General features: G+C 42.4%; 1 long non-coding RNA gene across 2 annotated transcripts; it reads left to right on the plus strand.

Annotated features, from left to right (window-relative positions):
* The first annotated feature begins 6315 nt into the window (after positions 1-6315).
* Positions 6316-8855, plus strand: LOC133134133 (uncharacterized). 2 transcript variants are annotated; one of them, XR_009709252.1, is made up of 4 exons: positions 6316-6362; positions 6675-6836; positions 7715-7817; positions 7899-8855. It is a non-coding gene; the product is annotated as an uncharacterized LOC133134133 (long non-coding RNA). The 2 variants fall into 2 exon arrangements; XR_009709253.1 differs by lacking the exon at positions 6675-6836 and having other exon boundaries at positions 6337-6362.
* The last annotated feature ends 457 nt before the right edge of the window (positions 8856-9312 follow it).

A 9312-nucleotide genomic window follows, 5' to 3' on the forward strand; every position in this document is an offset into this window, starting at 1 on the left:
CTACGATAGCCCTGTTGGTCCAAGTTCTTTCTTTTGGCTTGGAGCTGCTGCTGCCAGACATGGACATGACAAATGAAAAGGGGAACGAAATGGAGAGGTATGACAGTGAATGTATGATTAGGCAGTTAATACAAGTACACGTTTTGAGTAAGGCACTGGCACAATGTTATCAAAATATAGATTATAGTATATATTAACCCTGTAGCCCCAGCTCCTCCACATCAGTACTGCTGATCACATCTTTTGAGATGTTTAAGTTATATGCCACCTAATTCAATCAAGGTGGAATTCGAACCTTAAAAATCATTAACAAGAAACTATGAACTAAAGGAATGGCAGAAATTAGGTTCTGTTCTCACCATGGGGATCTCACAGCACTGACTGGTGTCCATGCTGCTGCAGTTAGCAGACACTATGTCCTGTCCACTCTTCTCCTCCACACCTGGCGAGTCATTCTGCACAGTTGGTGTGGAGGTAGTCTCCTTCACAGTTATTTCAGTCTCAGCCACCTCCACAGTTTGGTTGGGGTCAGTTGGTTCAGTCTGAACCTCCTCCATCATTGTTTCAGAGTCAGATAGCTTGTCCTCGGCGATGATTGTTTCGGAGTCAGTTGGTTCAGACTCCTCCACAGGTTGTTCACAGTCACTTGGTTCAGTCTGAACCTGCTCCATCATCGTTTTAGAGTCAGATAGTTCAGACTCGTCCTCAGCGACGATCGTTTTTGAGTCAGATAGTTCAGACTTGTCCTTGTCCACGATGGTTTCAGAGTCAGTGGGTTCAGTCTGAACCTCCTCCATCATCGTTTCGGAGTTAGATAGCTCAGACCCGTCCTCAGCGATGATCGTTCTGGAGTCAGATAGTTCAGACTTGTCCTTGTCCACGATGGTTTCAGAGTCAGTTGGTTCAGACTCCTCCACAGATTGTTCAGAGTCAGTTGGTTCAGTCTGAACGTCCTCCATCATCGTTTCGGAGTTAGATATTTCAGACTTGTCCTCAGTGATGATCGTTTTGTAGTCAGATAGTTCAGACTCCTCCTCATCGACGATCGTTTCGTAGTCAGATAGATCAGATTCATCCTCATCGACGATCGTTTCGTAGTCAGATAGTTCAGACTCCTCCTCATCGACGATCGTTTCGTAGTCAGATAGTTCAGACTCTTCGTCATCGACGATCGTTTCGTAGTCAGACAGTTCAGACTCGTCCTCATCGACGATCGTTTCGTAGTCAGATAGTTCAGACTCTTCCTCATCAACGATCGTTTCGTAGTCAGATGGTTCAGACTCCTCCTCATCGACGATCGTTTCGTAGTCAGATAGATCAGATTCATCCTCATCGACGATAGTTTCGTAGTCAGATAGTTCAGACTCCTCCTCATCGACGATCGTTTCGTAGTCAGACAGTTCAGACTCGTCCTCATCGACGATCGTTTCGTAGTCAGACAGTTCAGACTCTTCCTCATCAACGATCGTTTCGTAGTCAGATAGTTCAGACTCCTCCTCATCGACGATCGTTTCGTAGTCAGATAGATCAGATTCATCCTCATCGACGATCGTTTCGTAGTCAGATAGTTCAGACTCCTCCTCATCAACGATCGTTTCGTAGTCAGACAGTTCAGACTCTTCCTCATCAACGATCGTTTCGTAGTCAGATAGTTCAGACTCCTCCTCATCGACGATCGTTTCGTAGTCAGACGGTTCAGATTCATCCTCATCGACGATCGTTTCATAGTCAGACGGTTCAGACTCGTCCTCATCAACGATCGTTTCGTAGTCAGATGGTTCAGACTCCTCATCGACGATTGTTTCGTAGTCAGATAGTTCAGACTCTTCCTCATCAACGATCGTTTCGTAGTCAGATAGTTCAGACTCCTCATCGACGATTGTTTCGTAGTCAGATAGTTCAGACTCTTCCTCATCGACGATCGTTTCGTAGTCAGACAGTTCAGACTCGTCCTCATCGACGATCGTTTCGTAGTCAGATGCTTCAGATTCGTCCTCATCGACGATCGTTTCGTAGTCAGATGCTTCAGATTCGTCCTCATCAACGATCGTTTCGTAGTCAGATGGTTCAGACTCATCCTCATCGACGATTGTTTCGTAGTCAGATGGTTCAGACTCATCCTCATCGACGATTGTTTCGTAGTCAGATGGTTCAGATTCGTCCTCATCAACGATCGTTTCGTAGTCAGATAGTTCAGACTCTTCCTCATCGACGATCGTTTCGTAGTCAGATAGTTCAGACTCCTCCTCATCAACGATCGTTTCGTAGTCAGACATTTCAGACTCTTCCTCATCAACGATCGTTTCGTAGTCAGACAGTTGAGACTCCTCCTCATCGACGATCGTTTCGTAGTCAGACGGTTCAGATTCATCCTCATCGACGATCGTTTCGTAGTCAGACGGTTCAGACTCGTCCTCATCGACGATCGTTTCGTAGTCAGATGGTTCAGATTCGTCCTCATCGACGATCGTTTCGTAGTCAGATAGTTCAGACTCTTCCTCATCGACGATCGTTTCGTAGTCAGACAGTTCAGACTCCTCCTCATCGACGATCGTTTCGTAGTCAGATAGTTCAGACTCCTCATCGACGATCGTTTCGTAGTCAGATAGTTCAGACTCTTCCTCATCGACGATCGTTTCGTAGTCAGACAGTTCAGACTCGTCCTCATCGACGATCGTTTCGTAGTCAGATAGTTCAGACTCTTCCTCATCGACGATCGTTTCGTAGTCAGATAGTTCAGACTCATCCTCATCGACGATCGTTTCGTAGTCAGACAGTTCAGACACCTCCTCATCAACGATCGTTTCGTAGTCAGATGCTTCAGATTCGTCCTCATCGACAATCGTTTCGTAGTCAGATAGATCAGACTCATCCTCATCGACGATCGTTTCATATTCAGATAGTTCAGATTCATCCTTGTCCACAACTGTTTTGGAGTCAACTGGTTGAGACTGAGCCTCCTCCACAGTCAGTTCGGAGACAGTGCCCTCCACAGCTGATTTGGAGATGATTTCCACCACAGTTGGCTCAGTTGGCGGGTCACCCAAGGGCTGAGGGTCACAGGAGATGAGTGTAAATGCAAACATATTCCCACATGGATACGTTATATAGCCCTGGTGTTGTGGTCTATCCACTGTGTTACCATAGTCTAGGTACGTTATGAGCTTTCCCCCAAATCAAGACCAACATTTTATATTTCTGAGGTGTAGCATTTCGAGCATATGAACCACTACCAGTTAAAATCTTTAAAATATGCAAGTGTTGAAATGACTTTGTTTGTGTAATGGAAGCTACTATTGGTGTACAGAGGATGAAGATTCCATGATCCCTCCAGCAAGCTGTGGAAAAAAACGAACTCTCTGTGTAGGAGAGGAATATTTTGGTCTTGCGCATATATGTAGATAAGCAGTCTACTTTGAGCAAAGATGGAAAGATATTTTGGTCTCACCGGGCAAGTATCGCAGGGCTGGTTGGTGTTGGTGATGGCATACTCAGAAGAGACAGGGATGGTGTTCCTGCTCTCCTCCATCTTGGAATGGAGGTCCTGCTCCGCCTTAATAATTTCCAGCTGGCTCTGCATCTCGGCATCCTTATGGACCAGGCTGATGGTTTCCGACCCCTGTTCACCCCTCCTGGGGACCCAGTTATCCTGAAAGAGATAAGAGAGGGGACCTGTTACCCAATACTTCCATACTAACTTGCAACGGAAGAGATGACAGAATGGTAGGAAATGATGAAACATAGGCAGAAAAGTAGAAAAGGTAGGTAGAAAACAGGGAAGAAGGGAGGAAAGGATTTCTAAACAACTACGAACTGAGGCCAGAACTGAAGTAAAGGTGTGCTACCTGTGGCAGATCCAGATCCAGATCTTGTAAGATGAATGTGGGATCAAGGCAGGGGACGGGGACCTGAGAGGGAGAAATGAAAAGATCAGATTCCATAACTAGAAATACACTCAGAAATATAGTGACAGTGGAGGTACATTTTTGTACTTCAAGGATCAAATTTCCCAAAGGTACCCTGAAAGTAGAGTAATTTACACTCTTTGGGTACAAATGAGTATGTTTTCCAAGCAAAAATGGTACAAATTAATTATAAATGATATATACGGTACTGCCACAGTAACAAGCATTTGTAGCTTTTAGGCAATTTTTGTAGCTTTATTTAAGACTATAGAATATAACTATAGCATCCCTTTAAGATAAGACAAGACACATTGTAATGAACCATGTACAGTGTCCTCTGCATTTGATCGATCCTAGCTACTTAGAAGCCTGGGAACCAACTGCAATTCTCAAGCCCATGCTTTAGTCAAGGGCAATCAATGGCAGGAGTAAACATTTAAAAGTGAAATGTCCCAGGCTTACCTGTTACAATAGGTAACCTCTAAAGCATATACCATAGCATGGACATAGCATACTCACTTCCTTAAGGCTGTGACACAGCAAAGCATAGGTGCTGGCAAATTTGAGCTCACAAATGGCTTTCTCAACGATCATACTACCAACACCCTCAAGCCGAGCCTCTGTATTAATTGAGAGCTCAGTGACTTGGTTCATGAGCCGCTCAAACTTTTCGAGGGTCAGCTTGTTGAGAATGCTGAGCATTGGGCTGAACAGCTCCTCGATCACGGTCTCCTCCGGGGCCTGTTCCCCTCCAGTCTTCTTCACCACTGGCTTCCATGCAGCCTCTGGCTTGTGAAGGTTGACGTCTTCATGGAATGAAACCCAGCTGATGCCTTCCTCTGAAATTGCAGGACAAATATTTAATGAGTGAAAAGCCAAAAAATAATACAAATAAAAATTCAATAAACACAGTACATTACACCTTAAACACACATCAATCTAAAGTTAAAACTGCTTTGTACAGCACCTGGGCACTTCCTCAGAATCTCATCCGGGATATCCGGTGGTGGGGTGAGCGGATCATGGAGCAGAAGGAGCTCTTCCCGGGAGAATGAAATCCGGGCAGGTAAACTGCCTTTGATCATGCTCGTTGGTGTTGATTCTGCAATGGGGCACAGACGAAAAGGATGTTTAACCCTAAAACAGTTTATTGCTCCTGTTTAAGCCTGTTTACTACCTTTGAATGAGTAGATTAATTATTGAATCTTTTGTCTCAAAACGGCAGGGAAGGGGAAGACAGTTTAATGATTTATTTTGCTAAAAGCAAGATATAGATATAGTTTAAAAGTTCAGCAGAATGATGGTCCATTGTGAATTTGATTTAGACTCAAAAATAAAAAATAAAAAGTATATATATAATAATAATAATAATAATAATAATAATAATAATAATAATAATAATAATAATAATTGATCACGTTGTTATACGATTTTTAGATTTTTAGATTTTCTCAAATGAAAATGTCTTTAGGTTCATTCAAATTAAGCTGACAACCTATTATAAGTTAATTAAGTGTAACAAGATTGAAGGTTTATCAATGAATTCAAAATACTAGAAAATTGGTGAATGTGCCATTTAAGCGTTTTAAAAAGACATCTGTTCGTATGAGTGGTTCGCGCATGAGGCCCAACGTATAGTCATTTATGAGTTTCCCACAAGAATAATAATAATGTTTAAAGTACTGTTGCTCCTATAAGTGGCAGTTGATCATTAATGTGTGCATTTCTATAAAATGTAGCCTGGAAAGAATCATAGCAACTACCAGTAACCTGCATTTCAACCACTCAAACACTATATTGATATTATATATTATTGACAAAAGACAACAGAGTAGCCTACCTTTTTAATTCAAAAACGACGCACTTGAACGTCTTGTTGAAAGTCTTCAAATACACTTTTAAGCAAAATTCGTTCTTTAATGAACTGATTTATATAGTCTACATGAATATTAGACTATTGCGTCATAGAGGGAACACAAGCAAATCGCTCTGTACTGCTACGTCATGAATCAACAGAGTTCTGGGTTGTCATGGCAATCTGTGATGCGTCCAATGCCTGCTATAATGTTAGTGTTCCGCATATTCACATCGTGGTTTACACAATCATCAATTTTATCGGTGGGGTAGTCCGGATAGAGACACAGACACAGTTGACAGATAGCATTTATGCTGAATCCGTTCTCTTGCCCTGCAAAAAATATTGACGAATTGTGTCCCAAACAGCAGTAGTATGTGGAAAACAGTAAATGGTGAAACACGTTTGTGTGGAGTGTAATGAGTAATTTTAAGAAAGTGCAAGACAATTCACGGTTATAACATCCACATGCTTACACCTCGCGATTTACTCGTGACACGTTTATTCAGTTGTAATTCACATTCAGGACTGTGAGAGGCGGCAATGTGCGTTAGGGCTTCGAGTATCCCGGATATAAGAAGAAGCAGCACGCACGATGAACTGTAAACATAATTGCCAGTGCATCAATACTTTTATTTTTAAACTTGATTTTGTCAAGTGTTATACAAACTTTGTAGTTTCCGGTTGTAATGTAATTCGGTTGAAGCCTGCTTAACATTAGGAGGTTTAGGGCATGCCTAACATTTAGCCTTGACTAGCATGCGGTGTCGTAACATTACTTGGACATTGCCTGTAGATGTTGTTTTCTTACAGAGAATGGTTATATTGGTTCAAACACATGATGCTCTAGGTGAACAGACAAAGGGTTTAAAATAACTGAAAATCCCATTCTCTTTGTTCTTTGTTGAACACAGTTCCTGAATGCTCCATTCTACCTAGATGCTTGTCAAATTCTGAGACTTGCCAAACAAACATGAGTTTGCAGCCTGCGTCCGCGATTTCCCGAGCAGACGCACTGGATCACATTTAGGTCGGCTTAAAGTAGAATGAAACATAACGGCTTGATCAGGAGAAAGGTCAGCGTGAATTATTCAATTATTAAACATTTGTTGATTTCGTTCAGGTTAATTGGCCAATCCTCTTATCAAGATCATAAAATATTAATTTCAAAGTTTCATTTATTTACTGAACTGTGTTGGCCGTGATGACCAATACAGACACATTGGCTCAAGAAATATGCTCATTATAACTTTCTTAATAGTTGAATATTTCCTACATTATGTACCAAATAGCTAGTTTTCACAAATTCACCCGATTCACCTCAGTCTTCAATTTGTTCAGATCAGTTACTCGCTTTATGTAATTGTTTGCAATATAGCACAATAAGCGCAATGTGAACATAGGTCTTTTATTCTTCATCGCATGCAGAGCAATTTTAGGCATAATGTGGTTTAGGAGTGTAAATAATCCCTCAAAACAAACCATACAGTTTACCTAATTGAAGAGTTAGAGTTGGGTATTACTGGAGATTTCCGTTTGAAATGTTATAACTGGGGCGGCACGGATGGTGCAGTGGGTAGCACTGCTGCCTCACAGCAAGGAGGTCCTGGGTTCGAATCCCCGTCCCCGTTCGAATCCCCTCTCTGTGCGGAGTTTGCATGTTCTCCCCGTGTCTGCGTGGGTTTCCTCCGGGTACTCCGGTTTCCTCCCACAGTCCAAAGACATGCACGTTAGGCTGATTGGAGAGTCTAAATTGCCCGTAGGTATGAGTGTGTGAGTGTGTGAGTGAATGGGGTGTGTGCCCTGCGATAGACTGGCGACCTGTCCAGGGTGTATTCCTGCCTTTCGCCCAATGTATGCTGGGATAGGCTCCAGCCCCCCTGCGACCCTGATCAGGATAAGCGGGTTCAGATAATGGATGGATGGATGGATGTTATAACTGTCACGTTCACAGGGCCGTCTCCCGCCGCTGTCTGGTGCTGAACGGCAGAGGCGGTATCGCGCTAGGCGTGACGCGGACCCCGAGAGGAGGCGGCGGTACCTGGAGATATATATAAGTAATAAATAGTGAAATTAATCATATAAATATGTTTTACCGGTAGGCTTACAGCTGTTGTGACAATGTTTTTGATGATCAGGAATTGCTGGAGAACAACAGGACTGGCCACAAAGCCCATGGATGAAAGTACTGCCTTTGACCCCCTGCGAGAAATCGGCGTGTTCGAGCAATGAGTAGGAATTGCCAAAATGGAGGATTTTATACAGCCCGTTCCCGAGGATGCTTTGGACGAGAGCAGAACGTGTGCCGACACTGACGCGGTGGTGAAGGACGGCGATGACGATGTTGAAGAGTACGATTCGGTAACGATACTGACTGCGGCCCAGATAAGGGTGGCCACCGGTCTTCTGTGCCGGGGATTCAGTGATTTCAGTCTTCTTCATCGCTTCCAGAACGAAGTCAACAACATCCTGGAGGGCGCAGTGCTCCGGGGGCCTCTACACAAGTTTATAAATGAGTAGCTTTGCAAAAGTTTCAAAAGTTCATTTGGCAGCATAAAAGGTTGGTTTTTGACCGTGTAACGGAATATGAATAGAAACATTTGAGGTTCAGTTTATACGAATTCCATTAATTAAGTTCAGATGCAGACTCACTTTGTTCTTTGCCATTTATAAAATAAATTATGTTAGTTTATTATTTTATTGAAATTGTTAACAAATAATCACCTTGTTCATTGACACATGCTAATGAAACAAATGTGTGTTCACTTTTGTTCATGCCATTCAGTGAGTGCTGTTATTTTCCATTTGTGTGATAATAAATAGAAAGAAGCTGACAATAGCTGATGTTGCTAACTAACTTTCTATGATCTCAAAATATCTGCATATTTTTGCATTTGGTTCCCTGAGCTGCCTGGAGTGGGGTGGGCTCCCCTTCTGGGCGTGGTTCCTCCTAACATGTCTTCATGTATGTTTCTTGTCCATGGAGTTTTTCTAGGTATTTTGTGAAAGTTATTTGTAAGAATAAAGGTTTGTACACCTGACCATGTAGACCACAGGTGCTTGAGACATGCGAAAGCCGGAAGTTAAATAAAACAATGTCTCCTGCTGTGTTTGCAACTTTTACTGATTGAAACAAACGGCTTACGTTTCGCACATATCTGTCCTTCGTCGGGAGACACTGTTGTGGAGTTACTGTTTTATTTCTGAAAATTATTTTTAAAATGTGCTGCATAAATAATATGTGATTCTCTCATATTCGAGTACCCCCTGCACTCCCTCTATTTGTGCACACATTTCATTTGAATTGTCATCTTAAGTGCTGCTCCAAAACTTCTTTCAGTCTTGAGGAAAACATTAGCAGTCTTCTCAGTCTATGACAGCCACCTTGCGAAATGTCCAATGCAGTGGGTCTTTGGATAATGGACAATTATCAAGGCAATTACAGTTCAAAATATTATGTTTTAAGGATGCATTTTTTTCAGATACTGGAACAACAAAACACTGTTGTCAAATGCATTTAGCCAATTTTCTTAAAAGTGCACTGATTTACTA

This window comes from Conger conger, chromosome 7, assembly GCF_963514075.1.
Source record: "Conger conger chromosome 7, fConCon1.1, whole genome shotgun sequence".
NCBI lineage: Eukaryota > Metazoa > Chordata > Actinopteri > Anguilliformes > Congridae > Conger > Conger conger.